The sequence below is a fragment of the Gracilinanus agilis genome, chromosome 3 (genome assembly GCF_016433145.1).
Source record: "Gracilinanus agilis isolate LMUSP501 chromosome 3, AgileGrace, whole genome shotgun sequence".
NCBI lineage: Eukaryota > Metazoa > Chordata > Mammalia > Didelphimorphia > Didelphidae > Gracilinanus > Gracilinanus agilis.
This window is the reverse complement of record NC_058132.1, coordinates 334,132,612-334,158,573: the sequence shown is the minus strand read 5'-3', so window position 1 is coordinate 334,158,573 and position 25,962 is coordinate 334,132,612.

The following is a 25,962-nucleotide window of genomic DNA, read 5'->3' as shown; positions in this document are numbered from 1 at the left end:
GCATCATATACTTCCTAGCTCTGTGACCCTGACCAAGTCACTTAACCTTTGTCCTTCTGTCAAGTAAGGGTAAAAAAAATAATGGTTTTAGCTGGTCATGCTCATCGTTTTCTCATTATATAATATCAAATTTCTTTTTTTTTTTAATCTGTGTAATCTCGTGAGAAAGATTTAGGAGAGAATTCTAGGCTTCAACTAACACATTCACAGAGGGGAAATGAAGTGGAGTTTGCTGGGGAAGAAGAAAAGGAAGAGAGAGGGATTATATGGAAAAGCAGAAAATTCCTGTTATATTTCTCACTTTAAGAACTAGTGCTTGGTTAAGGTTCACCCAATAGACTTGTTCTTTCTCTCTTCATTGCCCTCTTTCCCCTCACATACCCCTCCTACACACACTAACCACCAAGCCATCACCTCCCTGCCCACCATAAAAGTTCCAGAAATAACTGTTTAGGAGAAGAGGAGGAAGACAATTTCCTGAACAGTGTCTTTCACTCCCAGGAAAGGTGATAGATACCCCCCACCTTTTTCTCCCCTCAACTTGAGCTTAGCTAGACATTCTCATGAACCAAGTCTTAGAGAAGAACAATTTAGCCTTTGGCACTGGGACTGCAGCTGACATTCCAGCCTAAACTCAAGAATGTGTACAGTGTGTTCGCTCCAACTGATAGGCACATGAATGTGTTCACCCTTCCAACTCTGTCCTTGGGCAGGGGCTAATGGGAGGAATAGTGATCCCAGAATCTGGAGAGATTCTGTGGAGGGGAAAGCTATTAACAAGAAAGGTTACCTATTCCATGCATCCTCTAGGGATTTTTAGTTCTCATATGGAATGACTTGGTATACCAAGTCTCTCCCCTACAGGAGGGGCAACTCCACTGGCGTCAGGCTATAGGGAGAGGGAAGATATTCAAGAGATGTCTGCATTTCTGGAATAAGTGAGTGATCCTTTCTTCATGTAAACACACAAATATAGTCTGCTTAGGTAAATATAGACTTACACTTTAGTCCTGGAGACATTCGAACCTATCCCTTTGGCTACGGTATTAGTTTAGGACCCAGAATACTTTGGTTTGGTGAGTGATGGTGTATTTCAGGAGATGGCATTTGAAAAGAAAATTTTTACTTAGATAATACTTAGGTAAATTCCATGAGGATAAGGACCAAATTTATCTCAACTTCTTATCACAGAGTCATGCTTTCTTCCGTGCCTAACACCGTAGTTAAATATGTTTGCTGAAAGGATGAATGTTTGTTGGAAATAGAGGGTCAGGTGCCAGTAGCTCTTAACAAAGCAAGACAACGCTACTTGATCTTCAGCTCTCAATGACACGAATGTTAAATCCTCCTGATTCTTTGGCTCCTTTGGGCTCATAATTCATTAATAAGGGAACCCCTCCATTGGTGGTAAAGATTTGGCTTTATATTAAGTATTCATGCTTTGATTTCTTTAGTCCTGGTTAGTTCAAGTGATTATGTAGGCTAGAACTCAATGGAGAAATACCAAATGTGCAATAAATACATACTTAGGGCAATTGGTAAAGTCTTCATATTATACCAATGGGGGGGGGGGGGGAGGAATCACTCATTGATAGCAACAAGAGAGTCACATTCTTGGAAATGTTGCTGTTGGATTTGACCAACAAATGGATAATTCTTCAAACATTTTAGAAGCATTACAATGTATATGGGTCCCCAAAAGCTGTATCACCAATTGACTGACAATGAGCCTCTCAGTAAGTTAGGCTCTTCGGTTAGGTTTGTTCTCTTGTTGTCATACTGGCAGCTTTACCTACATGGTAGAACCTTCTAGAGCTTGTACTTTGTTGCTATAACCTTCAAGAACCAGGTTCAACTCAGAGTATTTGTCTACAAGCACCATGCTAGGCTTTCAAAAAAACCATGATTCTTCTACTGAATCTCTTTTTGAGGTACATCATCAGTTATTTAAAGCTGGAGAAGGTAATAGAGGTCATTCACTGCAACCTTCTGATTTTACAGATAAAGAAACTGAGGCCCAGGAAGGAGAAGTAATTTGCCCTGAGGTCTGAGAGATAATTCATATCAGAGCCAGAATTCAAACGTAAGTCCTCTGATTTCAAATCCACTTCTCTTTCTCCTATAACATGTTATACTCTCAACTCAGTTCTCTGCGTTTCATAAATAATGGGTGGGCCTGGCCTCATTGATCACAAAAACTTATTAATTCTAACTAGAATTCCCAGAGACAATCTGTACCAGCAGGGATTTATTTCTGGCTATCTCCATAGAAAAGACACTCTAGAGCATGCATGTGGCAGGGAAGTAATTTTGATGACCATGCTATTGGAAATATATTAAGGGCATCCTGAAAGTCTTAAGCTATTAAAGTTTAAATGAAACTACACTAAAACTTTCGGGATGCCCCATATATGTTGCTCAGTTCAAAAATCTGCATTCATTGTCTGCTCCTCTCTTGCCTACATAGACAGCTTTAGAGACCACCTTGCTTCCATGATTGACAGCAGGCAGAAGTGGTGATAAGAGAAGATCTGGTCACATGCCTCTCTCCTTCCTCCCCCTCATTCTATTTCTCTTCCAGCCCCTACCTCCTTTAAGTAAGTATCTACTCTATGCAGAATATTGTTCAGGAAAGGATAGAATAAGAAACATAGAACACATTGCAAGAACTCTGGAAGCAGAGAGACAAATACACTCACAGGACATGATTAAGTAATAATTCAAAGTAGTCCATGATTAAGTAGCCAAAGGGTGGTAATAATGCTAACTCATATTTAGATAGCCTTTTAAGATTTACAACATCGTTTATACACAACTTCTCACAATATCTCACAGTAATACTATCAACTAAGCACTTGTATGATCTCCATTTTACAGAAAGAGAATCTGAAGTTGAGAATTAAGTGACTTGCCCAAGGTCAGACAGCTTTTGTTCATTTGAGATGGAATTCAAACCCAAAGCTTTCTGACTCAAGTGCAGTGTTCTGTCCACTAAGCCATTATGTACACAATACTTTGTACAGAGTAGATATTTAAGAGATATTTAAAGAATTGGATTCAGAGAAGAAGGAAATCATTGGGGGGGGGTGTTTGATTTTTTCTTTAATTCTTACCTTCTGTCTTAGAATCAATACTGAGTATTGCTTCCAAGGCAGAAGAGTATTAAGTCCTAAATAATTGGAATTAAATGACTTGCCCAGGGTCACCCAGCTAGGAAGTATCTGAGGTCAGATTTGAACCCAGAATCTCCCATCTCCACACCTGATTCTATCAAATGAGCCACTTAGCTGCCCCTAATGGAAACTACTGTTAGCTGGAGGAGTTAAAGGTCTCATTGGTATGGCCTGATCAGGCCTTAAAAGGTAGGTACTACCTGTAGAGGCAGAGGGGAACAAGAAAGGCATTTTAAGAAAGAGAATAACATGAACAAAAGATTAGGGTCAAAGATGTCACGAGTCTAATTATGCAATTCTGCTCTAAATTTTTGTCTGGTTCTTTATTACCTAAGTGATGTTCAAATTCCTTATTCTGCCATTCAAAGTTTTCCATAATCTAACTCCATTCTATTTTTCTAGTCCTAATTCTTACTGCTCCTCAGTACAGCTTAACTATACTATTCACTTGCCCCCATATATACTCAATAGTTTCCTACCTCTTGCCTTTGCCAAGGCTATTCCCTTTGCCTTACATTCTCCCTTTCTTCTCTCATTTTTCCAATCAACAATGACATTTCCTCTCTGTGGAATACTTTGTATCCTTCTCATGCACTTACTCATCATTTTCTTTGATTATTATTACTTTGTATCCCTCTTATGTACTTAACCCCTTTACTTTGATTATTATTAGCATCATATTCTATTCTAAACTGTGATTGCCATAAAATCAATTAGGTTTTATCCAAATCCTGGCTCTTCCTTTGTAGCACAAAAAAACAATGTTCTTCACACAGTAGGTGCCCAATAAGTGTTTGTCGAAATTGCTAAAGAATTAGCATGGACTATTTGGAGGACAATGGTGAGTTATGGGCTGGTGTTGGGGAGTAATGGGAAATAAGGTTAGGGAAATAGCTTAGGGGGCAACTAGGTGGCACAGAGGATAGGAATACTCAGTCTGGAGTCAGGAAGACTTATCTTCCTACATTCAAATCTGTCTTTAGACACTTACTAGCTATGTGACCCTGGGTAAGTCACTTAACCATGTTTGCCTCAGTTTTCTCATCTGTCAAATGAGCTGAGGAAAGAAAAGGCAAACCACTCTAGTATCTCTGCCAAGAAAACCCCAAATAGCAGTTACAATGAGCTAAATATTACAGTAATAGCTAAACAATAATAAAATGAGTACCCCTTGTGGAAGGCTTTAAAACTTGGCTAAAGAATCTGGACTTTAAAGAAACTGGTAGGAAATGGAAAGCCATGGAAAGTTTTTGAACAAGGTAGTTAATGGCACAGTCCTTGGCACATAGAACGTGTCTGATTAGTTTTTGTAGATACTGTTTAATAATTTATAGAAAAATGAATCTGAAATGACAAAAGTATTACTTTAATGTTGCCTGGTGCCATGGATGTGATCCTGGAATATCAAAAGCTATGCCAATGTAATGCAAGTTTTGGTAAGCCTTGCTGGGCTTACAAATCTTTGAAGCTAGTGCTGGTGAAAATCTATTTTTGGACCTACTTTGAGGACAAGCTCATTTGAATTTGGGTGAGTTTTTCACAGAAGGTTCATTATCCTATGATGGTGATGGAATACTACTGTGCCATGAGAAATGACGAGTAGGTCAAGTTTTAAAAAACATGGAAAGACCTACATGAAATTATGAAGAGTGAAATGAATAGAACCAAGAGAACATTACATACAGCAACAAATATATTCTTTGAAGAATAGCTTGTGTTGTGGCCACATCCAGAGAAAGAACCGATCAATAGAAACAAGCAACGCATGGTTTATATATACACACGCATACATATATAAGCATATGTATATATAATATATGTCAAATAATACTTTCTCTAGTGTAGGGAAGGGCGGGAGGAAAGGCAGTACCTGGTAACTTTAATGTAAGAAACAAAATTTTTTAAAAGGCTCATTATCCTATGATGGTGATGGCATACGAACGTGCCAAAAGAAATAATGAGCAGGTTAGGTTTTTTTAAAAATGGAAAGACCTACATGAAATTATGAAGAGTGAAATGAGCAGAACTAAGAGAACATTATATACAGCAACAGAAATATTCATCGAAGAAAAACTTGTGTATTTCCACATCCAGAGAAAAAACTGATAAATAGAAACAAATATATATATACATAGTTATCCTTTCCCCACAGCAGGAGTTAGGGGTGGCATCCCTGCCATCTGGAAAATCCATGTAAAAATTTTTGGCCCTCCCTTCATACCAGAAAAGGAGTCTGAATTTTTTCTTTTTCTTTTATGGGGTGTTTACAGCGCCTTATTGTAAAATTTGGATTATGTATTAGGTCATAGGCTATATGTAGGTCAATGTTAAGATATCTCTACATTTCTAGCTTTTGTGTGTCATCTGCTGGCTTTCACATTCTTTTCATATTGACATTATTCAATACTATACATATATTTTATGATTTCTGGATTCCTAAACATTTTTTGTGTCATCTGCAGCTTGTACAAAAGTCCCCCAAAATTCCCATCTAATTTCTTTTTTTTTTTTTTTAGTTTTTTTTTTTTTTAATTTTAAACCCTTAACTTCTGTGTATTGACTTACAGGTGGAAGAGTGGTAAGGGTAGGCAATGGGGGTCTAGTGACTTGCCCAGGGTCACACAGCTGGGAAGTGTCTGAGGCTGGATTTGAACCTAGGACCTCCCGTGTCTAGACCTGGCTCTCAATCCACTGAGCTACCCAGCTGCCCCCTCCAGTCTAATTTCTTATACTGACCTTCAATATTTCAAAACCATGATGGGGAAAGTTGTGATGTGGAAGGTAGGGGTGTGTGTGTGTGTGTGTGTGTACTTTATTACTTTTTTGTCAAATGATACCGTCTCTAGTGTGTGCAGAGAGGAGTAAGGGAGGTACCTGGTAATTTTAATAAAACAAATAAAAGAATGAAAAAGCAATGGAAAGTAACTGATGATAAGTTAGGAAGGTGGTTGCTTTTTGTACCAAAGCATCAGTTACTTTCCATTGGATAGAATGTAAACTCCTTGAGGGGAGGAGACATTTTTTACTTTTGCCTGTATATCCCATGGGTCTAATATAGTGTCTAGCAAGCACCTAATAAATATCGGATTGCATTGAATCAATATAAGCAGATTTCAACTAAATAGTTTATTGCTTATCAGGGGCTGAGGATTTATTATTATTATTAATCAAAAAACTTTTAGCAAGCATTTATTAAGCATCTACCAGGCATCGTGCTAAGCAGTTTAAAATATTATTTCATTTGATCCTCAAAACAACTCTTAGAAGTAGATGCTATTATTGTCTGCCATTTTACATACAGGGAAGTTGAGACAGATAAGGAGGTTAATTGATTTGCCTAGCATTTTGCTAGCAAATGTCTGAGCCCAGATTTGGATTCAAGTCTTCCTGAGGTCAAGTCCAGAGATTCACTTACTCTGCTCCCTAGCTGTCTCTATTATTGTATTAATTTATTTATGAAATTTGCTGACATTTTAAAAATGCTATCTTCTATTTTTATGTCATATCCATATTCAAATGATTAAAAAAGAAAAATGCAGCTCCATAAAACAAACCAATGTATCACAGCTGAGTCTGATAGTATGTACAACATTCAATATCCTTACTCCCCAACCTTGTCAATGAAAAGAGGTACATTTTCTTATCTCTTTCAGGCTGTATGGCTACTTATTAAAGATTTCTGAATTTCTTTAAGAGAAATGCATTGTTGTTGTCATTGGGAATATTATTTTCCTGTTTCTGCTTCATTCTGCATCAGTTCATTTAATCTCTTCATGTTTCTCCGCATTTATGTGCTATCATTTCTTGTAGACCTAGCATTCTCATCAGGCTTTTAAAATTTCAAGTGAGTTCAGAGAGTTTTCTGAAATTTACTTAAGTCATAACAATATGAAAAAGATAACTTATTTGTCACAGGTGATCTGCTATGGGAAGGACCAGAAGTCGTAAGGGTTGCAACCTTCTTTCTTGGAGGATTTGAGCCCTTGATTATTTGTTTAGCCATTCTTCAGTTGATGAGTATCTACTTTTTAAAAAAATCTTTAGGGCAGCTGGGTAGCTCAGTGGAGTGAGAGTCAGGCCTAGAGACAGGAGGTCCTAGGTTCAAACCTGGCCTCAGCCACTTCCCAGCTGTGTGACCCTGGGCAAGTCACTTGACCCCCATTGCCTACCCTTACCACTCTTCCACCTATGAGACAATATACTGAAGTATAAGGGTTTAAAAAAAATCTTTACCTTCTGTCTTAGAATTGACACAAAGTAGTGGTTCTAAGGCAGAAGAGCAGCAAGAGCTAGGCAATTGGGGTTAAGTGATTTGCCCAGGGTCACACAGCAAGAAATTGTCTGAAGCTAGATTTGAACCTAGGACTTCCTGTCTCCATGTCTGGCACTCTATTCACTAAGTCACCTAGCTGCTCTGATTGGATAGTATCTACTTTTATCCAATTCTCAAGGAGCTGTTGATATTTTGAAAGAAATGTCCTCACAGAGAAAGTTCATATCCTGGTAGAAGATTCAACCATATGAGGTTTTTTTGGTTTTGGTCAGGGATGGGGGTGTTTCTTAACTTGGGTTACATGAAGTCAATGTTAATCCAAACATAACAGTACCATTTGTGATTTGAATATGTTTTCCATGAGCCCAGCTGCACAGTTCAGCATTTTCCATATCAGCTATTTGGAGCAGAGAGTACCTTAACTTTGAGCCTGTGTGGGAGAAATGGAGAACTTGAGCCAACAGGAAGAAAATTGCTCCTGTAAGGAGAAATAACTCAGTTCAGGGCAGATCAGGTGTTCTGGGGCCTTCAGACACCCCCAAAGACTACCTGACATTCTCACTAGGCTTTTAAAATTCCAGGTGAGTTCAGAGAATTTTATGAAATTTACTTGTTATAAAAAAACATAAACAAAAAATAACTTGTTTGTTATAGGTGATCTGCTGTGGGAAAGGTCAGAGGTCCCAGGGTTGCAGTCTTATTTCCTAGAGCATATAAGCTCTTGATTAAAACATGTTCCTCTTCATATCATTGCTTTTTATATCCTGTACATGGTGTTCATTTAATGTCTCAGGGTACACAAATCCACCATTAATGACTCCCTGCCTACCAGATCTACCTGGGTCTTAACCGAATTTTCTGGGATTGGCCCAACCTGGGAAAACAACTGGTTGGGCTGAGTTCCCAAATGCCCTGTGTCAGCTCAAGATCCAAGAGGGAAAAATTCAGAGAAGGAAGTAAACAAGGTAAAAAAGAGATTGAAGGTTGCCCATATCTTAGAAAAATTCCTTCCCTTTCCTCCTCCCCCTTTTCCCATTTCTCCCTCTCCTTTCTTTGATAAAATTATTGAACAATTCATAGGTGCACACCTGCTACCATTACTTCATCACAACCTTTAATCCTCTGAAATCAGTCTTGTGGCCCCACCCCTCCCTTGAAACTCAAAGGTCACCAATGTATTAAATGGCCAAAAGATATAACCAGTTTCAAAAGGTTTGAACACTATAAAGGACTTCATGAAAAGATGTTCCAGGTCACTAATAGTAAGAGAAAGTCAAAACAACTCAGATTTCATCTTAACTCATGCAAATTTGCAAAGATGAAAGGAAAAAAACAAAACTAAACTAAAACCAGGGAATATTCAGCATTGGAGGGACTGTGGGAAGACATACATACTGATTCATTGTTGGTGGAGCTGCAAAGTGGCATACCTATCCTGGATTTAAATTTGGAATTATGGAACAATAGTTACAAGACTATCCATACTCTTTGATGAAATAGTCCTGCTGTTTAGGCATAAATCTCAGCTTTAAACAAAAATTCAATTTGCCAAAAAAATTTTTAGTAGCACTGTTAGTACTAGCAAAGAACTAGAAACCTAAAGGGTACCTACCAGTGGGGGAATGGCTGAGGAAAAAAACCAAACCACAACTATGGTATATAAATAAATGGAATAATCTTATACAGTAAGAATTTAGAGAAATTTGAGAAGACTTGCATGAATGGTTATAGAAGAAAAATAAGCAGAAAAATTAAATTGATATATACTGTGATGATGACATAAATAAAAGTTGATCTCTGAGTAATGGGAAAACCAATGAAGATCTCAGAGGAGGAATAATGAAACATGATGCCTTCCTCAAAGCAAAAAGGTAGGGGGACACTAGGACAAAATATTGTATATGTTATTTAATGGAGATATTTCTGCTTCAATGAATTCTCCTACAAAGAAAATTTAGAGATCTCAAAGATCATCTACAATAGTTTACAATTCATCCCTCATTTCATGGTCAGATAAATCTTCTTGAAACATTGTTTTGATTGTAGAATCCCTAGGAATGGGGGTACCTGTGTGGCTCAGTGGATTGAGAGCTAGACCTAGAGACAGAAGGTCCTAGGTTCAAATCTGACCTCAAACACTTCCTAGCTGTGTGACTCTGAGCAATACACAGTATTGATTCTAAGACGGAAGGTAAGGGTTTAAAAAAAAAAAAAAAAAGAATGCCTAAGATTTAGAAACAGAAAGCACATTAGATGTCATCTACACTAGTTCTTAACCATTTTGGGGTCATGAACCTTTCTGACAGTTTGATGAAGCCATTGGATACCTCCTCAGAGTATTGTTTTAAGATAATGGAAGGAAATGCTTAATTTTTAGATAGAGGCTAGTGAAAATAAATAGGTAGTTTTTTCATATTCAAGTTGATGAATTCTTGAATGCTCTCTGTGGTTGTCAGGCTAAGAACATTTTCTCTAGTCCAACTCTTGACAGATAATAAAACTGAGACCCAGAGGGATAAAGGAGTTTTCCTGGGTCACACATGTAGTAAGTAGCAAAGACCATGCCTTTTCATTTCAAATATAATGTTTTTAAAAAAAAAAACATCATTTCTCTACTCTAAAATCTTCAAAACTCTCAATTGATTATGCGATAAAAACTAAACTGCTCAGCCTAGAATTAAATTCTTTCCATCATAGGGCCTCAACTTAACTTTCCAACCATATCTTTCACTTTCTACTTTCCCAAAGTTCCTGCTGCAGCCAAGGTTAGTTGCAAGACTATAGCTAGAAATGAACTTTCCTGCTCTGGTGTTTTTATTTAGGTCACTCTTGTTCTATTCCTATTCCTCTCTTTTGAAATGTTCTTAAGGCTATCGAGTTAAAGCTGGGGAAATTCTTAGAGATTACTTAGTCTAAACCTCTTCTTCTTCCCCTCATTTAATGTTGAGGAAAATTGCAGCTCAGATAGGGACTTGAATGCAGATTCTCTGAGAGCCACGACTCTTAGCAGGATTTAGCACTTCTCTGTCAAGATAAATCCTATTCATCCTTTAAGTCTTAGTTTAAATTCTATTTCCTACATAATGGTTTCCTTGACATTTTATATATTTAATATTTGCATAGTTTAGTTTCCAATCAATTATGTAGCTATCTCATGAAATCTTATTGTCTTGAATATTTCAATCTTTTAATATTATTTATCTTTTAATTTATATCTTGGGGCCCCCTCTATACTGCATAATCTTTGAGAGTTTTTTTCTTATTTTTTGAGATTGGGTCTCTCCATCTCACCCAGGCTGGAAGTATAGTGTGTCTAGTCATGGGTGGATCCCATCTACAATCGATCATCACAAAAGTTTGTACTTGCTCTATTTCCAACCTGGGAGAGTTTGCCCTTCTTTAAGTAACCTGGTGTTCCCAACCCTGCCCTCACCACTCCCTGGGGCTCACCACACTGGTGCCAGGCTTAGTCTGATCCACCTGTCCTGATCAATCAGTTGGAATTATGCAACAATAGTTACAAGACTATCCATTACTCTTTGGTGAAACAGTCCTGCTGCTAGGCATATATATCTCTGCTCTAAACAGACATTCAGTTCACCAAAATGTTCTTAGTTGTTCTGTCTGGATCAACTTTAGCTTTTTTGCAGCTCAGAACTCTTGAGCTCAAGCAATCAACCACCCTCAGTCTCCCTAGCAGCAGGGGATGACAAGCATGTACTACTACCTCAACTATTTAAGTTCATGAACTCCCTGACAACTATTCATGGATGCCAAGCTAAGAATGTCTTGTGTAGTCTAACCCTTGATAGAAATAAAACGGACCCAGAGAGGTAAATGGCATATGGCTGGTCTTTGAGTCTTATCCTTTTTCGTGTTCCCCACAGTGTCTTACACATAGTAGGCACAATTGCTGCTTTAATGTCATGCTCCTCTGTAATTGTGTTCCATGGTTTCCCTAAAAACCTAAAATCCTTATCTTGGAATTTGAAGCCTTCCACCATTTGGTCCCAAGCTACCTTATTAATCTTATCTCCCATCATTCCTCAATAGGACTGTCATGCTTTATTCAGGATAGGACCCAACGTCTTGTCATTCCTCCCTCCCTCGCCATCCCCTGTGAGAGATATTCAGGGATATTCTGGTAAATATTTAACAAGCAGCTTTCTTGGTGGAAATTATATATATATATGTGTGTGTGTGTAATATATATACTCATGATAATTAGTATTTGCTGATTTTCAAGGTGTAAATGCTCACATTGAAAATTTAACAATAGATTCTCAAGAACTGGTGAACTAGTTCCAGCATACTCCTGGAGATATCACAGATTTTAGGCACCAGACATGCTAGACAGAGGTATCTATGGAAGGATGACCACAAGTCTTTCTTTAGCTACCATTGGAAGAATAATAGCTCCATCTTAGTACAAAAGGGGAGTGGGGCACAACTAGGTGGCATAGTGGAGAAAGCACTGGACCTGGCAACAGAAAGACTCATTTTTCTAAGTTCGAATCTGGCCTCAGATATTTACTAGCCATGTGACCTTGGGCAAATCACTTAACCCTCTTTGCCTCAGTTTTCTCATCTATAAAATGAGTTAGAAAAAGAAATGGTAACCCCCTCCAGGATCTCTGCTGAGAAAACCTCAAAGTGTCAGACATGACTTAAAATGACCAAACAACAAAAATACAAAAAGAGGAGAAGCTAGATGGCCCAGTGGATAGAAAGCCAGGGCTAGAGTTGGGAGGACCTAGGTTCAAATCTGGCCTCAGATACTTCCTAGCTATGTGATCCTAGGCAAGCCAGTTAACCCCAATTACCTAGTCCTTATTGTTCTTCTGCCTTAGAATCAATACTTAGTATTAATTCTGACAGTAGGTAAGGTTGTGTGTATATATGTGCAAATATATATATATACATATATATACACATATATATATAAGATATATGTATATAATAAACATATATAATACTGTATATTTATTTTATGTTTAAATATATATATGAAATAGATTTAAAGATAGGAGATGCGTTAAAGACCATTCAATCCAACTCCTTCATTTTATAGATGAGAAAATTAAGACCCAGAAAAATCAATTGTTTTGCTTAGGGTCACATGGCTAACAGGTATCTGAGGCAGATTCAAACTCATCTCTTACTCACTTTGAGTATAATATCACTTTCTGTCTTCCACCCAGTAACAGCATGTGAATGACCCTGGTGGGGGGCAGTGGGAAAAGTCCTAGCTTTGGAGCCAGGGTCCTGGCGTTCTCTTATTGCCCCTGCTATTGATTACTGCTGGGTGCATTAGCCAATATCTCCTCTTTTCTGATCTTCAGTTTCCTCCCTTGTAAAATAAGAGGGTTGTTTGGATTTCCCTTCCAACTCTAAAACCTGTCATGTACCCAGCTCTGTTCTCTCTTTTGGAGTGGAGTGTAAAACACTCCTCATTCCTGATCCTCACCACATCGCAGTAAGCTGGGTAGGTAGGTGGTGATGTCTTCATATTACATACATGTGGGCAGTCTGCAGCTGGTCATAGTTGCTTCCTACTTGAAGAAGGTTATTTTGCCCACCTGCTAGCACAGTAACCAATTTATTTTGGGTGCAATGACTCTGGGAGATCAGTAGGGAACTTGAACCCACCTGCCTTGGGATTATAAAACCTTTCCTGAAACTTAGCAGAGCAGCAAGAGCCTGGGCACCTGTATATCTTTGGAGATTTGTGAACTAAATGTAACTCTTTTTAACTTAAAGAACATCAACCTTGGATTCAGGAAGCCTGGATTCAAGATTTTGGTATTGTTCAGTTATGTCTAACTTTATGTGACCCCCATGGACATTATCTATGGGTTTCTTGGCAAAGATCCTGGAGTGGTTTGCTTTTTCCTTCTCCATTGTGCCCCCATTTTGCAGATGAGGAACTGAGGCAAAAAGAAGTTAAGTGTTTTGCCCAGGATCACACAGCTAGTGTCTGAAGTTGTATTTGAGCTCAACTTAACCTGACTCTAGGTCTGGCACTCTGTGCACTGTGGTACTACCTAGCTGTCCTATTTAAACTTTAGGCTCATGTTGACAAACCTAGGGCACGGATGCTAGAGGGGACTGCTCCCCTCCTCCTCTCCACCATGCCTGAAGACATTTCTCACATGACCTGCCAGTCTGCCCATCAGTCAATGGGAGCTCTTCCTCCCTCCCTTGTCTGGAATAAGGTGAGAGGGGTGGGGGCTCACATGCATCATAAGGGTTGCAGTTTGGGTCCTCAGTCTCTAAAAGGTTCACCATCACTGCCTTAAGCACTTATTAATTGTGTGACCTCAGATATCTTTTGGACATGTGACCAAATCACTTAGTCTTTCAGCATCCTGGACAACTCATCATGGTAAGTTACCAACAGATGAAGATCTGCATTGGTATAAGCATCTTTGGCTTATAAATTTAGTAAAGAAAGGGATTTTATAGACCTTTATTTTATTTTATTTTTTAATTTTACATGCAGGCAGGATTTTTTAGATATGATTTTAATAATGGTTTTCTGACATTTTATCATCTGTGTTCTCTCCCTCCCTTCCTTTCCCTCTCCCCAAGACAGCAGGTATGATATAGGTTATACATGTCATATTGTGAAAGAATATAGCTTATACATGGGGAAAAAAACTCAGGAAGGAAATAATGGGAAGAATAGTAAGCTTCAATATGCATTCAAATTCCATCAGTTCCTTCTCTGGTGGTAGATAGTCCTTTCTGTTTTGAGTCCCTTGGATTTTTCCTGGATCCTTGCATTTTTTATTATAGTTGTTATTCATGGTTGATCATCATTTTATATATTTACATATTTTAAACTCTTACCTTCTGTCTTAGAATAGATCCGAAGTCTTGGTTCCAAGGCAGAAGAGTGTTAAGGATAGGAAATAGGGGTTAAGTGACTTGCCAGGTCACACAGCTAGAGAGTTTCTAAACTAGATTAGAACTCAGGATCTCCTGTCTCCAAGGCTTGCTCTCTATCCGTTAAGCCACCTAGCTGCCCCTAATCATTATATGATGTTGCTGTTACTGTGAACAACATCCTCCTAGTTCTGTTTGCTTCAGTTTGCATCACTTTATATGTCCTTCCAGTTTTTAGTAGTTGTCTTGTTCATCATTTCTTATGGCACAATAGCATTCCACTACAATCATATATCACAACTTGTTCAGCCATTCTTCCATCAATGGACATCCTTTAAATTTCCAATTCTTTGCCACCACAAAAAGAACTGCCATAAATATTTTTGTGCATATAAGTCCTTTTCCCCTATCTTTGATCTCTTTGGGATACAGATATAATGGCGGTACTGGTAGGTCAAAAGTTATATACTCCTTTAGTTATCTAGTTCAACCCCTACATTTTACAGATGAGGGAAACAAGACTCAGAAAAGTTGTCAGGGTCTATATATTTGTGTATGTGTGTGTGATAAACATTTTTTGACAATCTTTGAAACCTTATTGATTCCTCCAAATAATGTTTTAACAAGCATAAAAAACAATAGAGGAAGCCAATTCTATTGAAATGAAGTTATCAAAATATTTTTAAAATAAATTGACTAGGGGGCAGTGAGGCGGCTCAGTGGATTGAGAGCCAGGCCTAGAGATAGGAGGGCCTGGATTCAACTCTGGCCTCAGACACTTCCCAGCTGTGTGACCCTGGGCAAGTCACTTAACCCCCATTGCCTAGGTCTTACCTCTCTTCTGCCTTGGAACCAATACACTGTATTGATTATAAGACAGAAGCTAAGAGCTTTAAAAGTAAATAAACAAACAAATGAATAAATTGACTAAGGAGTCTGTGGACCACAGGTTTAAGACCCCCTGGATTAAATGAATTGCCCAAGTGTTTATATGGATAGTAAATAGCAGAGCCAAAGTTTGAAGTCCAACCTTCTGATTCTAGATCCAATACTCATTCTATGGTACCACAAAGTATTCACTTTAAGAATTCCCCACACTGGTGAAATCATAGATATGGATCCCAACCCCTCCCCAAAAAAGATGTTATAGATCTTGACACACACTATTGAACACCTGATATCTGAAAACTTTCAGAAAGAAAGCGATGAAGCTTTTTTCAAGAAATTGTGTTTATAAATAAGAAAACTGCCATGTAGCTGGCAGAGAAGTCTTGAAGACTCTTATTGCAAATCAAAGGGGTATGAAAGTGTCCCTAGGATCTTAGAACAGGAATAGTCATGTCCAGAAATTCTTGGCAAAGGGCCTTCTGACAGGAACACACTTCAATTTAAATTCTTTTGCAAGGAGGAGAAATCTATGCCTTGGTATGTGCATCCTTGTGGATTGTTCTGTAACAAACACAGAGAGATGAGTTTGAAATAATTCTGGGATCCTTGCTAGCATCCTCATCTAGATCATCTCTCTTGCTGTATTTCTCAGGGAGGGAGGCAAAAAGAGGACCAAAGGATAAGGGATGGAAAAGAAACACCCACTTCTGTTTTTTTGCCTTATTTCATTTTCTTAGAATTTCCTCTTGGTTTCTGGTTTTATTATCATTTTCAAAAATCCTACATTTTTGGGAGGACTGGAAAAACAACCCATTACCGTTGCTATAGAGATGCATCTCTAAACTTTGGGTAGGGCGTTAAGGCATGCCAAGTGTTCCGGTGCAGCCAGTACTGCTGTGGGAGGAATTGCCAGACCTCTCAGAGAATACCATCCTGTTCCTAATTGAGGTCCTCTTGGTAAGTGTGTGAGTTATGTGAGATTGGATAAGGTGACCTCGTGGGTACACTGAATGTCCCACTGCCAAAGTACACCACTAGCCTCATTGCTATTCATGTCTGTAAGGGAGAAAAGAGAACTCCCCGGGGAGAAAGAAAGGAAATCGTGGGCTATGTCACCAAAACTGTTCTGAATACGTATGTGATGAACTTGGGCATCATAGACAGTGGCTCAATAGTCCAGATAGAATAGCCAGCTCCATCATGGGCCTTGAAAGAACAGTTCCACGTTGCTCCATATTGCTTTGGCTGGAAAGCTCTGCTCATCTCATATGTCCAGGCTGTTAATGGCAGTGTTGTATCATTTTCATGTTTTGTCATGCTTTCCACTTCCCACACAACCTCTACTGGTCCTCCAGCTGACATCCACCCATCTCTCACTTCATCTGGGAGGGAACTTTTCCCCCCCATATTTCCTCTTTATGGGGCCAGTAAATTTTATAACTGGTCCCTCCTACATTCTCACACCATGTCAGAGCCAAGGCAGCCTGCTCTTTCCATGGTTCCTGGATGGATGGCTCATGGTCAAACCAGAGCCCAAAGGAATTACTCCCCCAGAAAATCAAGCCAGAGGATGCCAGTCTATGCAGAATGAGAGTCATGAGATCTGAAATCAAAAAAGTCTCTCAAGTCACTTCGAAATTTAAATCTTTGATCTGAAACTGGAAGGTACCTCAGAGGACAACTAGTCCAACACTATCATTTTATAAATGGGGAAACTGAAGTCCAGAGGAGGCAAACAACTTTACCAAGGTCACCAAGGTAGGAAGTACCAAAAGCAGCATTTGAATCCAGGCTCTCTGACTTTAGAATCAATGTTCTTTCTGCTGTACCAAGCTGCCTCTAACTCAGGGCATGTTAGAGTTCTTTGGGACCATAAAGACCATCTAGTTCAGCTTCTTATTGGAAAATGAGTGAGAAAAATCAGGCTACAAAAGGTTGCGATTTGTCTCAGGTCATACAGGTAAGAAGCAGTAGAGTCAGGATTGGAAACCAGATGTATAGAAACAGTTCTCTTTCTAAAGCACCAAATTGCCTCCCAAAGTGTGTGTGTGTGTGTGTGTGTGAGAGAGAGAGAGAGAGAGAGAGAGAGAGAGAGAGAGAGAGAGAGAGAGAGAGAGAAGGGAAGTAGATAGTTTTTGAAGACATTTGAATGCCAGATTATTTTGTATTTGATCACTCAGGCGATAGGGAGACACTAGAGTTTATTAAGTAGTGAAGTGATGTCCTCGTCCCTGAAAATCACTTTGGTGGTTAAAGGATGGATTGGAGTGCAGAGGGTCTTGAGGCAGACAGACCCACTGGCAGGTTATTGCTATAGTGCAGGCATGAGATGATGAAGAGTGGTGGCAGTGTTAGAAGTGAGAAGGGGTTACGGTCCACAGATGTTACAGATATTGAAGTTGACAGATCTTGGCAACAGATTGGATATGGGCAGTGAGAAACACTGAAGAAATGAGGATGATACCTATGTAGCCACCATGGGACCTGAGAGAATGATGGTGTCCTTGATNAGAGAGAGAGAGAGAGAGAGAGAGAGAGAGAGAGAGAAAGGAATGGAGAGGAAGAAGAGACACAGAGACACAGAGAAATATAGAGACAAAGACAAAGAGGCACAGACAGACAGACAGACAGATACAGACATAGAGACAGAGAATTGTTTGAGAACTTAAAGATCATCTTGTCCAACCTCTTTGTTGGCTAGGTGAGGAAACTGAGACTCACACAGAAGAAATGATTTGTCTACAGTCACCAAGTTATTATTATTATTTTTTGAGAGATTATAACTGGGGCTTGACTCATTTCTCCTTTCTGTGTTATTTTCACTACAAAATGGCAATCCTTTCATTTTTGGTCTTCTAAGATCCTCAGGCATGTTAAATTGCTGGTAACCCATTGAAGCAGAACATAGTGCTTTACTATGGGAACCTCTTCCCTGCAGGCGTGATCCATCTCCAACTTCCTGTTAGGTGAGGTGTCTACTAGTCACAGAGGAATCTCCAGGATGCATATTCAGTGCATTCTCTATCTGTTTCAGGGCATTGAAGAGACTGCTGGACCATTCCTCGAGTTCCAAAAGTTCTATGTCCCTCCTTCAATGATCACAACCTTTCTTCTGTTCTCTGAAAAGTAGCAGATGCCATTTAAAGGCCCCTGGAGGTGTCCAAGCATAGATAATCACCACCAGCCAGATGAAAGTACTTCAGTTGAGTGACAAATGCTACCTTCATTGGCTTTAAGGAATTTCTCTCTCACTCTTCTATTACAGGCTCAAAATCTGATCATTTGGTTTATTTATATAGTTTCCACCAAAGATAACTCATACAAAATTGCCATGGTCCATGATTATCATTAGTTATGATTACCACCCCTTCTCCAAACCCACCTCTTCTATGACATTGCTTTTAAGTATAAACAAGACAGTCAATAAAAACTTTAAATGAACCTTCTGGGCTGATCTTCCCATTCAGAGCCCTTTTACCCTTAGCTAAATAAAATTGAAACTACCCTTGGATACTGAGTATGTGAATGTTGAATCCTGATTAGAATGCATTCCCAGGGTTATTATTTTCTCCTTTAGCAGACACACCCTCTAGGGAGGCATGAATCATAAAGAACTCTCTAAGGCTCTGAGTCTCCTAGAAGCATGCAGGGATACTTGTCTCAGCTAAAGAAGTCAACCTGTCAAAAAACAATTGTCAAAATTACTTCTACATTTAACTGAAAAAAAAAATTTTAAACAGTAAAAACTTAAAATTAAAAAAACTATACAGTAAAAAAAGAAAGGATTCAATTCAACTAGTATTTACTAAGTGAGTAGATAAGTCAGTGTGAAATAAATATGAAATAAGCAGAAAAAAATGTTTGAGAGAGGGGAATAGAAAGCATTGAAAACTGGAAGTCTTGGTGGAAATCTCATGTGGGAAGAGCTACTAGAATTGAATGTTTAGGGGCTCTAGAAATTCCAAGAGGTGGGAGAGGGAGGACACAGTTAGGTGGCTCAGTGGATTAAGAGCCAGGCCTAAAGAAGGGAGGTCCTGGGCTCAAATCTGACCTCAGATACTTCTTAGCTCTATGACCCTGGGTAAGTAATTTAAACTTCATTGCCTATCCCTTACCTTACAGTATTGATACTAAGACGGAAGGTACTAGTTTAAAAAAAATTCCAAGAGATAAAGAAATAGGGGTTCATTCCTGCATGGGAGATTAGTATGAGCAAAGAATAATAAAAAATCCAAAAGAAGTCAAAAAAGAAAAAAAAAGAAATCAACCTTTCACACCAGCAAGTTCAGCAGCCATGCCATGGTCTCAAACATCTCATCCCAGACTATAGAGAGGAGGTGAACAAAAGAATAGCAGATCTTTAAACCTCTTGTCAGCGAAAAGAGCACTGAATTTGGAGTCAGAAAGTACAGGTTCAAATCATGGCTTTGCAACTTAATACCCGTGTGACCTTGAGAAGTCACTTTAGCTCTCTGAGGCAACTAGGTGGTTCAGTGGATAGAGAACTGGGACTGGAGCCAGGAAGACCCAAGTTCAACTCTTACCTTAGATACTCACAACCTATGTAATCCTGGATAAGACACTTGAATTTTGTTGGTGTAATCCTGGATAAGAGACTTGAGTTTTGTTTGTCTCAGTTTTCTGAACTGTAAAACGGAGATAATTATAACACCAACCTCCCTCCATCCCCCAGGGGTTGTTTGAGGATCAAATGAAATAATACTTGTAAAGCACTCAGCACAGTATCTGGCACAAAGTAAGGGCTTAATAAATGCATGTTTCTTTCCTTCTCTAGGCCATATTCTCTTATTTGTAAAATGAGGAGGTTAAACCAGATGACCTCTAAAATCTCTACTAATTCTAAACCACTGACACTATGATTATATGACCCTTCAGTTTGTCTGAAATCTGGTTCAAAATAAGAAACTGATTACAAATTTCCCCAATTACCTTGCTTGGCAATAACCACAGATGTCCATGCCCTAGTTATCTCCAGAATAATTAGAGACAGAGCCTAACTTTAGGCTCCTCCATCTTTTGAAGAATCATGTGGCTATAGTATGTCAAGCTATTTCTGGCCATCAGGCCTTCTCTAACACCAAGAAAATGAGTTTGTTCTTGGCTTGGGACATGTGTGCTAACTAGGAGACACATGTTCCAAATTAGAGGGGCTAAGAAGGAGCAATGAAAATGGAAATGAGGACTTTTGGAAAATAGGAATTCTGAGTGAGGAGCACAGGAACTGGGATCATTTATTTGGAAAAGGGAGGTGGAGAGATGTTGTCACGAACCTTAATGTCTATAAGGAGAGTGAGATTGGCTGTCCCCTAGAATAACATTAGTAACTTATATTTACCAAGTGCTTTTCTTACAACAACTCTATATCCATTGAGGGTGGACCTAAGGCTGCTACATCACCATTCCTTGGGTTTGGACAGGATGTTGTCTTTTTGTTGTATCTATGTTAAATGCCTTAGTGATGGATCACAGGAAGGCCTCTGAGAAGAGAACCTTTCACAAAGAGATCAAAGGGACACTGGAACCCAGGTGGGAAATGGAGGACAGGTAGTTAAAAAAAAAGTGAGTTTATTGAGAAAGGGTTCTAAGAAAAGTATCAGGTGAAATGTGACTTGGATAATGAGGGTATCAGGCCAGGAATTTAATCCAGTCTGATTTAGGAATAAGAAATAAGGGGGCAAATCAAATGTTTGTATATCTGTTGAATGAATAATCTAATGAATCCTGCATGATTGAGGGGAGTCAAGGAAAGTTCATCTGGGGCTGAGATTAGAAGAAAGGTGAAATTAGAAAGAGACTAAAAAAATTTTTTTTTTAGAAATAGACATTTTAGGTACATGCTTTTCATGAGAAGAAAAGGGCTTGAACTGGATACAGTCTAAACTCAGCTGAATGCACAGAAATATCAAGTCTAGGAGTGGCTAGGTGGCCACTTCCTATCTGTGTGACCCTAGAAAAAGCACTTATCCCCTGTTGCCCAGTCCTTATTGCTTTTCTACCTTGTACCTAATACAGAGTATTGATTCTAAGATGAAAGGTAAGGCTTTAAATAAAAAAGAAAAAGAAAAGAAATATCAAGTCTAATATATCTATAAAGGAGACCACTCCTAATATACTTATAAAGCCTAACTTTGTATCTAGTTCAACTGTCATTTTCTACTGAGGTGTAATCTTTGCCTTATAACTCCTCATGGCTATTGTTTCCAAGATAAGTGGTAGAAGAATGTCACAATTGGGAAGGAGATATGAGAGATCAAACAAGGGCAGTATCCTAAATCAGAACCAATTTAATTCAATTCAACAAATCTTTGTCAAAGGCCTACAAAAAGGAATTCAAAGCTTCTTGGTAGTGTCAACCAAGGCAGGCAGCTTAGTTTGTCCATATCTGTTATACCACAAGGGTTGTAAATTAGACTGGGAAGAACTTTCTGACTAAGTTGGTTGATATTGTTCAGAATAAAATACTGGTCCTTCCCTCCTTTGAGGCTGTGACATATAAATAACATTTCACTGCCTTTCATTCTGTATCCACAATATAAAGTATTTCTTAGTCAAGGTAGGAGAAGACTATAGCTCCATCCCACTTGTCTTCTGAGGAATTCTGAGGCCAAGCTAACTATATTGACTTTACAGGGAGAACAGACCATACTACTTATTGCTCATTCCTTCTACTTTCTGTTCTCTCCTTTTCCCTTCCCATCATTAACAAATAGCCCCCAAATAAGAACAGTACAGAATTTTGAGAGCTAAAATAGATATATTTGTCTGGGATATAGAATTAAAGAGAGGGTTCTTGCAGACTGAGTATTAGTGAGGATTGAGTCAGAAAATAGTATGGGGGAGGCTGATGATGAATAGGAGAATCTTTGTGAGGGCTTCTAAAGAATAGTGGAAACTGGAAAGGGATGCATTGATATTTACATGTGTGCAGTAGCTCACATTATTTGCTAATGTGAAAGAATTCAAGGTGGGTGAGTTGATGGTTGGCAACCAGTCATTTGGGCAAATGTAGCACTCTCTTGAGAGACAGGATGGCATAGTAGAAAGAATATTGAACTTAGCATCCTAAGGTAAGCCATATTTCTATTCTTCCTTAGAGACTAGTTGTGAAATCATAGGTATGGCTTTTTTTTCCACCCTTACCATCAGTCTTAGAATCAATACTGTGTATTGGTTCCAAGGCAGAAGAGTGGTAAGGGCTAGGCAACAGGGGTCAAGTGACTTGCCCAGGGTCACACATTTAGGAAGTATCTAAGGCCAGATTTGAACCCAGGACCTACCCAAGGCCTGGCTCTCAATTCACTGAGTCACCTACCTACCCTAGGAATGACTCTAAACCTCAGTTTCCTTACTTGCAAAATGGAAACAGTGATATTGTACCATCTACATTCCAAGGTTGTTGTGTAAAAAGTACTTTCTTATGAAAGCACAATAAAAATGTGAGTTACTAGAATTGTTTTTATGCACATAAGTCTTGTCTCTCCAATAAGGGTGAAAGTCCCTTGGGAGAGTGGAGAGACCAAACTCATCAGTGCAATGGAGAATAATAATAACACTTAACTCCCAGAGTTGTTATGAGAGTCAAATGATATAATAGATATAAAGAGTTGTATAAATGCTAGTTACTATTCTTTTTATTATTGTTGTTGTTGTTGGTAATAGTAATAGTATCCCCCCCCAACTCCTAGCACAGTATAAATAAATATTTGTTGATCAATTACTCTCTCTCTCTGTGTGTGTGTGTGTGTGTGTGTGTGTGTGTGTGTGGTGTTACCATCACTGACTGTGGTGCCTTTGAATTTAGATGATGCTCTTCTGTTCTTAAGTAAATTTCTGCTTAATCCATTTAGACAAGAACTTAACAGAAGTGGAAAGATTGATGCACTTGGGGGTTGAAGTTCCAAACCACTTCCCCTGGCCCTGTTCCCTAAAAAGAATAAGAAACCAGATTGCAATTCATTCTTCTTTGGTCTCAGCTGCAGCTGGGGCTTTACTGGAGGTAGGCAGCAACAGCAGCAGCATTTTAAATGCCAAATGGAAATGCTTGTCAGTTTTATCTTGTGAGCACTTGTCATTTGTATAGGGAGAAAAAAATCTGACAATTTCTTCTTGACCAGCCTCCTTTGGCACCACATCCCAGGCTTGGTGTGACTCCTTATAACTTGGATTCAAAAGGAAGAATAGAAGATGATATTGAACATGTGGCCAGGTGTGAAGTGAATAATTTCCCTTTGGTCCCTTCTCTCCATCCCTCTTCCCTCTCTTTTCCAGATCCCCATCCAGTTTCCCTACAGTTCTTAGCTGATCCTGAATTCCCCTTTATCATCCTTCTGGCCTAATAGTTTCAATGGAAAGTTCACCTAGTGCTTCACAACTCTGACTCTCCACCACTCCAGCCTTCATTCCATCTGGCACTACAGCACTACTTAGAGCTCCTCTTCCTGGTTCTGCATATCCTTTTTTTAGCATTAGCACAAATACTTTTGGACATTTTATATACAGAGAGACAGACTCTTGTCCTGGGAAGTCACTCAACATAGATATAATATTATACATATACATATGCAATTATATTATTATATTATGTTATATTATATTTATTATATACCGAGGACTAATTGGTCTTATGTTGCAAAGGATCATAGAGCTAGAGCTGGAAGGGTCCTCTGAGGTTATCCAATTCAATCCCTTCATTTTTACAGATGAGTAAACAAAGTCCCAGGGAAGTCAATCGACTTGACCAAAGTATTAGTAAGCATCAGGTATGGTTTGGATCTAAGTCCTCTGACTCCAGGCCAGTGAAGACTGAAACTGCCCTAGTTTGGAGAGTGGTAGTGTAGAAGGAATGTTAAAGATAGTGAAAGAGGGTAGAGAATAGAGATGAGATGGGATTTAGTCAAGAAGTTCCTGTTAAAACCAGTTAAGATTAAAAAAAAAAAAAAGCCAGTCGGATGAGCCATGTTGCTGAAAAGGTCAAGCTGGAAAGCAGTGTCTGAAGGAGCAGCAAAATCAGAACCAGGCATCACAAGTCCTAGAAGGGGTTAACAAGGAATGATGTTCGTGGTTTAATTCTTTTGATACTAGGCAAATAACAAGAAGTCTAGAAGACTCAGATTTATGTCAATTTACTGTACTCACTTTATCTTTCAGTAAATCCATAGATTGACACCCAGCTGCATGCAACTAACCTCATACTCCCAGATTTTTCAGAAATCTCTTCATTTGCAGTACTCTCCAAAGCTAGTCTCATTGATCACATGACAAGAGCAAAGTTCACTGGCATCAGACAGAAATGGAAATGTTTTTGTTCTTACTCATTCCCGCTTGGTTTCTTCCAGTGTCTTGAGAGAAACATCTTGTAGGATTTGTGGTAAGAACAATATCTATTCTGACTAAAAAATCCCTGTCTTGTAGGCCAGGCTATTTCCATGCTCACCATCCCCATCCAAATGCAATGAAATCAAGCAGTCCTCTAGATTTATTGACCCAGGAGAATTAAGGCTGAAACCACTGATGCAGTTTACCAGTCTCTTAAGATATTAAAAGTCCAGTGTATGAGGAGTTGCCCTGAGATTCAACATATCTGACTATGTCTTCTTATAAAGGGGAGGGGAGTCTGCTTCTAACTGAACCAATATGTCATCTTTTCTGTATATCCTTCCCACACCATTTGATTTTTAAATATAATTTCATATAATTTATTATAATTTTATATAAATTTTATCCAATTGTATGTTAAAATAATTTTAACATTTAAAAGAAATATCGAGTTTTAAATTCTCTCCTTCCCCTTATTCTTCCCTGAGAGAGTTAAGCAAGCTGATGTAGATTTTACATGTGCTATCATATAAAGCATTTTTCAATATCAGTCATTTTATGAAAGAGATCTCAAATTAAAAAAAGAAAAGAAAGTGAAATATAGCATATTTTAGTCTGCATTCAGAATCCATCAGTTCTTTTTCTGGAGGCAGATGAAATTTTTCATCATGAATCTTTGAGATTTTGAATTGGTGTATTGCTGAGAATAGCTAAGTCATTTACACTTATTCAACCAATAATACTTCTCTTACTGTGTACGGTGTCCTGGTTCTTCTCACTTCACTTTTCCTCAGTTCATGTTAAGTCTTTCCAGGTTTTTATTTTTGTATGATCTTCTTGCTCTTCATTACTTAGAGCACAATCATATTCCTTTACAATCATATACAACGACTTGCTCAGCTATTCTCCAATTGATGGATATCCTCTAAGTTTCTGATTATTTGCTCACACAAAAAGAACTGCTATAATTATTTTTGTACAAATTCCTTTAAAAAATCTCTTTGGGATATACACCTAGCAGTGATATTGTTGGATCAAAGAATACGCACAGTTTTATAGCTCTCTGGACATAGTTCCAAATTATTCTGCAGTATGGTTGGATCAGACCACAACTCTACCAGTAGTGTGTTAGTGTCTTATTTTTCCCACATGTCCTCTAATATTTATCATTTTAATTTTCTGTCATATTGGCCAATCTGATAGGTATGAGATGGTACCTTGGAGTTGTTTTAATTTGCATTTCTCTAATATTGATTTAGAGCATTTTTTCATTTGACTTAGTAACTTTGATTTCTTCTTCTGAAAACTGTCTGTTCACATCCTTTGACCAATTATCAATTGGAGAATGGCTATCAATGATCTCTTAATCGCTATATCTAATCACCTTTACTCAATTTTCATTCT